The sequence below is a fragment of the Bufo bufo genome (genome assembly GCF_905171765.1).
Source record: "Bufo bufo chromosome 4 unlocalized genomic scaffold, aBufBuf1.1 SUPER_4_unloc_1, whole genome shotgun sequence".
NCBI lineage: Eukaryota > Metazoa > Chordata > Amphibia > Anura > Bufonidae > Bufo > Bufo bufo.
This window is the reverse complement of record NW_024399991.1, coordinates 352698-359983: the sequence shown is the minus strand read 5'-3', so window position 1 is coordinate 359983 and position 7286 is coordinate 352698. Positions and strand designations below refer to the sequence as shown.

The following is a 7286-nucleotide window of genomic DNA, read 5'->3' as shown; positions in this document are numbered from 1 at the left end:
TCACGTTCAGTGTGGCTACAACAATACTCATCATCACAAAAAATATTATTTTCTGAAACTTATCCATCATGACTCTGATTTGCTGTCATACCCACCAATCTTTCTACTCAAGCTGTGCTCAACATCAGGCGACCCCTCAGAGGAGTCCCTGTCACTATGATAAATTCCAGGATCAACAGTATCTTCCTGCCGTCCTGACCAACTACCACCTGTCTTATAACGCTTTCTTTGGGAACCAATCACCACATCTTCATCAATATCAATCTCTTCTTCTTTGCTATCCAGTTCACCCACCTCTTCTTCACTCTGCAATTCCTGCTGCCCTGGCGTAATCCCATCATCCTCACTTCCTTCCTCCTGACACTCCATGTTTTCACCTTCTCCAATAACAGGGTCTAAACATATATCTTCGCTACCTGCTACCTCACTAGAAATGCCTCCTTCAAACAAAGACACACACCCTGTCTCCACCTTTTGTCCACCATTTTGAGTAACAACCTTAGTCTCCATTTTAGATTCATTAGCAGTTTCAAGGCTCCCCTTTTTACCAGCCGACGCCTTAAATTTTCCCTCCACTTTTCCTTTATCACCACCAGAGACAATAACAGAAACTCCTGAAACCTTTTCATTACTCTTGTTTTCCTGATTGCTTTCATTAGGAAGCTCTCTTCCTGCTTCTTCAACCTTAGAACCTCCAACAATATCAGCATATGTTTGCTTCGCTTTCTTCCAGACAAAGCATTGTTTTGCTAAATGTCCACCACTCCCACATACATCACATGCCTTAGGAGTCTTACAATCTTTAGCGACATGCCCAGTCTGGCCACAATTTCTGCAACACTGACCATTTACAGGACAATTTGCTTGGATATGCCCATATGCTTTACATTGTCTGCAGAAACTAATCTGTCCATCGTAAAAGCAAAAACCTCTCTCTCCTCCAATAGAAAATGTGTTGGGTATACTTTTAACACCATGTGGCATATTAACATCCGGTTTCAAACGAACCAAGTACTTCCTTTTACAGTTCAGATAACCATGCTTATTCCTCAATCTCTCCACAAATTCCAAAGCTGCACAATATCTTGCCAAGAACATACTCACAACCTCATCAGGTACCTTGGGGTTGTACATATGAACAATAACAGTCACTTTTTTCTTCTCAAAAAGTGGTTGCACTGATACTTTCCTCAAAGTTTCATTCTGTCCTTCTTCTTTCATCTTCTTCAGATCCATGAATACACGTTCACATAAGCTTGCAGAGACAAAGGTAATATCATAAATGCCTTGGCGAGGAAAATCCTGTAACCCCAATACCTGATCTACCTTAAGGTAATCCAGTTTCTTCAAGACATCATGCACGATCTGGTCCAAACCAACCTCCTTCCGATGTTCAGTCGCAACAAGAAGTCGCACTGTATCTTCCAATCCTTGAGCCATCTTGCAGGTCAAATACACTCAAACCCACAATCAAACTCAAAGACCCCAGGGCCCCCCGCAAGGAGGACCCTGTAAGATCTCTCTAACCCAAGCACCAGCCGAGTCTTCTCAACTAGTCCTGAATCAGAAAATAGCAACAAATAAACGAATAGCTCTTCAATCAGCAATAATCACGCCTCAGTTAAACCTCATTGGCTATGATACTGCCACTGCGCAAAGCTCCATAGAAAACATCCATCATTCTCCAAACATACAAGAAGAAATCAGCCTACTTACAAAAAGATGATAAACAATAAGTCACAATATTGCTGAAATGTGTATTTTTCTATTCTTTCACAAGCTTCTGGTGCTTCTCAGCAGTTGCTTTTTTTTTTTTTTTTTTTTTTTTTCTTTTTTTTTTTTTCTCAGTTCAAAGACACTCGATAATCACACATCATTTCAACCAAAATGAATCACAAAATCGAGGCCTTAAAAAACATCATCGGGAAATTCTTAAACCAAAATTGTTAGTCAAGATACCTCAAAGAAGTCCTTTCCATTGCGTAATCTTCCACATATCCTCTGCCTTATCTTCTCCATTTCTTTTCTTGTCAACCAGATAAACTGTAAATAATCTTGATAAAACAATCCTTCTACAATCTTCAGGAGAAAGAGACAAATGCTTAAAAACTAGAAGATTTCTCATATCCCATAAAACCTCTTTAAATATACTAAAAATAATCCAATAAATACGTGAGTCTTTTGGGGTTTCAAGATCTTGACCAACTAAAACACATTCAAATGAAAAATTGGAGAGACCTATAAGCGCTATAAAAATTCTTTCTAACATCTTAAAACATTGTCTGGCAAAAGGACAGCTCCAAAAAACATGCTGAATGTCCTCAATTCCTCTACAACCCACTCTTGGACATTTATCTGTCACTGGAATCCCTCTACCATATAACAATGATCTGGTTGGGAGACGACTATGTAATGACAACCAAACAATGTCTCTTTGTCTATTTGTTAGGCCAAAAACATTAAAAAGTTTCCACGTCTTACTTGCTTGTACATTATTACAGAATGGCACATCACATAAAACCTCTTTACTTTTAAAATGTTGCATTATTTTCTCTTTCTCAGGGATACCCAAAGAGCTTAGCTCATACTGATCATTAAAGAACTTGAGGACCACATAGAAGGAAGGCAGTACAAATGACACTGGTCTCCTCAAATCCTTTTCACACCAGCCCCACTTGATAAAAAGCCATCCTGCCAAATATCTGCACATTTGAGACGTTCTAAAAGAGCGCTTAAAAGTCTTAAAAACATTTAAAAAATAATGCATTTTTAGAAATAAGTCAATGTTTGGAAAATCATATCCTCCCGTTCTGCTGCTGCTCATTACAACTGTCCTCTTCACTTTCTCAATGTTTGATCCCCAAAAAAACACAAAAAGCTTTCTTGTCATTCTTTTAGTCCATAACTGTGTAGGTGGAAAAATCACTGCTGTATACAGTAGTAACGGGAGAATCACAGTCTTTATAATTAATATCTTCCCTTTCAGCGACAAATTTCTCAATTTCCAAAAATTTATCTTCATATCCACTTTCTTTTCCAACTCTTTGTAACTACTATCTCCTTTAAGATCTTTTCTAAAACCAATCCCCAGTACTTTCAGTTCATTCTTTTGGATCACACCTTCCACCTTTACATCCACCTGCCTACCAAAATTACATAGCTGAGTTTTACTCCAATTAATTGACATCCCTGCTATACAACAAAATATTCTTGTATGCAAATTAACCCTATTTAAATCTGCTTGTGAACTACAAATAAAAACCACATCATCCATATAGCCCAGGGACTTCACAGTTCCTCCATTACTACCAGGGATCAGAAAACCATCCACACACTTGTCCCTCTGCACATTTTTCAGTAGAGCTTCCATAATACAAATAAATAGTATTGGAGACAGCGGGCATCCCTGCCTCACACCAGATAATATCCTAATATTCTCCCCAACATGACCATTAATCAAAATCTGACTGGTAGCACCTTGGTAAAGGCCCGTTTATAATTAACAACAACTTCTCAGGAATCCCCAAGCGAGCAAGTGCCGCAAACATGAACCTATGAGAAACCTTATCGTATGCCTTCTCAAAATCAATTGATTCAGCCAGTAAAACCCTATTATTCAAATTTGTATGATACACAATATCCCTTAAAAGCATCAAATTATCAGAAATTCTCCTGCCCGGTACTGCACAGGTCTGATACTCTCCTACCATCAAGCCAATCATTTCTGACATCCTAGCCGCTATGATTTTGGTAACAATTTTGTAGTCACTATTTAACAAGGATATCGGGCGCCAGTTTTTGATATCTCTTTTATCCCCCTTCTTATGCACCAACGTAATAACACCTTTTTTCATAGAATTTGATAAATAGCTGTGTTTAAAAACATATTGCACAACCCTACCTACCTCCTTACCAATAAAATCCCAGCATATGTTATAAAACTCAGCGGGGAGGCCGTCCGAGCCTGGAGTTTTCCCTCTCGCCATCTTCTCCACAGCCCTTTTGACCTCCTCCTCCTGCACCTCGTTATTTAAAACACAAATCTTCTCATCAGGGATATTATTTTCTAAAATCATACAATAATCATCTATTTCTTTTTTGCTAGCTTTACTTTCATTACTAAAAAGATTTTTATAAAAGCCGGTAATCTCATTCACCATATCAGATCCAGTTGCTTCACCTGTTGATGTTAAAACAGACTTAAAACAACCTTTGGGTCTAAAACACTTTTTAAAAAAATATCGGGAACACTGTTCATTTTCTTCCATATGCTGTATTTTTGCCTGATACACTATATCCTTCCCTCTGTTTTTAAGATTTGCCTTTATTTCTTCTTTAATCTGCAAAATTTCTTGATCCACTTCTAATCCTATCTGTCTAAATTTATATAATGCTTCCAGCTTGGATACAAGAACAGCATCCTTCCTTTTTTTTTCCTGTGCCTTCCTAAAACCAACCCTCTTAAAATATTTAGCAAACTCTTCTTTTGCCCAATCCCACCAAACAAGCAAACTCTTAAAATCTGGCTGACAGTACACACAGGAATCAAAAACTTGCTTAAAACCCATTAATACGTCCTCTTCCTTCAACAATTCAACATTTAATTTCCAAATTCCTTTGCCAAAGATGATGGATTCATTGACACTGATTTCAGCACAAACAATCTTATGATCGGAAAAGGAAGTCGTCATTAGAGAACAACGAGAAGCTTTAACACCTTCTGACACCAACACATAATCTAAACGAGATTTGCAGCGCCCACTATCTGCAAAATATGTGAATCTTTCCTCAGTGTCCACCATCAGCCCCACATCAGTGTAATGCAAGTCTTGTATTATATCATTTAGCACAGTTGAGGTTGCATCCACCCTAGCTTCAACAACGCCTTCTCTATCTTTGACAGATCTAATGCAATTAAGATCACCAGCTACCACTGTAAAATCTCTGCCAGGCAAATAAAACTTTAGAGTCTCAAAAAAAGGCAACCGTGCTTTTTTTCTCAGCAGGAGCATATATGTTGAAAACACGGATCCTTTGTCCTAAAAACTCCAAGTTTAAAATCATAAAACGCCCAGGTAAAACAATTTTACAGTCTAAAACAACAACATGACTACTTCTAATTAAAATACCAACTCCTTCACTTTTATTATCCAGACCTGTTGACCAAAAGGACTGTCCTTTCCTCCATTCACTCTCATGAGGAGAGGATCTTATTGCACATTCCTGTAAACATATAATATCAGCTTGCACATCCTCCAAAAAATCAAATACTGCTGCCCTCCTGACACTGGAGCAGATGCCCCTCACGTTCAGTGTGGCTACAACAATACTCATCATCACAAAAAATATTATTTTCTGAAACTTATCCATCATGACTCTGATTTGCTGTCATACCCACCAATCTTTCTACTCAAGCTGTGCTCAACATCAGGCGACCCCTCAGAGGAGTCCCTGTCACTATGATAAATTCCAGGATCAACAGTATCTTCCTGCCGTCCTGACCAACTACCACCTGTCTTATAACGCTTTCTTTGGGAACCAATCACCACATCTTCATCAATATCAATCTCTTCTTCTTTGCTATCCAGTTCACCCACCTCTTCTTCACTCTGCAATTCCTGCTGCCCTGGCGTAATCCCATCATCCTCACTTCCTTCCTCCTGACACTCCATGTTTTCACCTTCTCCAATAACAGGGTCTAAACATATATCTTCGCTACCTGCTACCTCACTAGAAATGCCTCCTTCAAACAAAGACACACACCCTGTCTCCACCTTTTGTCCACCATTTTGAGTAACAACCTTAGTCTCCATTTTAGATTCATTAGCAGTTTCAAGGCTCCCCTTTTTACCAGCCGACGCCTTAAATTTTCCCTCCACTTTTCCTTTATCACCACCAGAGACAATAACAGAAACTCCTGAAACCTTTTCATTACTCTTGTTTTCCTGATTGCTTTCATTAGGAAGCTCTCTTCCTGCTTCTTCAACCTTAGAACCTCCAACAATATCAGCATATGTTTGCTTCGCTTTCTTCCAGACAAAGCATTGTTTTGCTAAATGTCCACCACTCCCACATACATCACATGCCTTAGGAGTCTTACAATCTTTAGCGACATGCCCAGTCTGGCCACAATTTCTGCAACACTGACCATTTACAGGACAATTTGCTTGGATATGCCCATATGCTTTACATTGTCTGCAGAAACTAATCTGTCCATCGTAAAAGCAAAAACCTCTCTCTCCTCCAATAGAAAATGTGTTGGGTATACTTTTAACACCATGTGGCATATTAACATCCGGTTTCAAACGAACCAAGTACTTCCTTTTACAGTTCAGATAACCATGCTTATTCCTCAATCTCTCCACAAATTCCAAAGCTGCACAATATCTTGCCAAGAACATACTCACAACCTCATCAGGTACCTTGGGGTTGTACATATGAACAATAACAGTCACTTTTTTCTTCTCAAAAAGTGGTTGCACTGATACTTTCCTCAAAGTTTCATTCTGTCCTTCTTCTTTCATCTTCTTCAGATCCATGAATACACGTTCACATAAGCTTGCAGAGACAAAGGTAATATCATAAATGCCTTGGCGAGGAAAATCCTGTAACCCCAATACCTGATCTACCTTAAGGTAATCCAGTTTCTTCAAGACATCATGCACGATCTGGTCCAAACCAACCTCCTTCCGATGTTCAGTCGCAACAAGAAGTCGCACTGTATCTTCCAATCCTTGAGCCATCTTGCAGGTCAAATACACTCAAACCCACAATCAAACTCAAAGACCCCAGGGCCCCCCGCAAGGAGGACCCTGTAAGATCTCTCTAACCCAAGCACCAGCCGAGTCTTCTCAACTAGTCCTGAATCAGAAAATAGCAACAAATAAACGAATAGCTCTTCAATCAGCAATAATCACGCCTCAGTTAAACCTCATTGGCTATGATACTGCCACTGCGCAAAGCTCCATAGAAAACATCCATCATTCTCCAAACATACAAGAAGAAATCAGCCTACTTACAAAAAGATGATAAACAATAAGTCACAATATTGCTGAAATGTGTATTTTTCTATTCTTTCACAAGCTTCTGGTGCTTCTCAGCAGTTGCTAAAAAGCTTTTAAACAAATAGCAAAAGAGCTAAACAACTAAAGACACAGAGCATCTCCTCCGACCTCTTCTCCCCCAATCACCATTTATATCATGGAGACGACACACAACACAGACTTTTTATTTGATGAGAGAAGCTTCTTGGAGGAAATTCTTCATAAAGTTCTTGGTCTTTCTAA

General features: G+C 39.0%; 2 pseudogenes; both read right to left on the bottom strand.

The window, feature by feature from the left end:
• Positions 1–1506: 1506 nt before the first annotated feature.
• On the bottom strand, positions 1507–1661 carry LOC120982848 (annotated as a pseudogene).
• A 5148-nt stretch (positions 1662–6809) lies between these two features.
• Positions 6810–6964, bottom strand: LOC120982847 (annotated as a pseudogene).
• Positions 6965–7286: the final 322 nt, after the last annotated feature.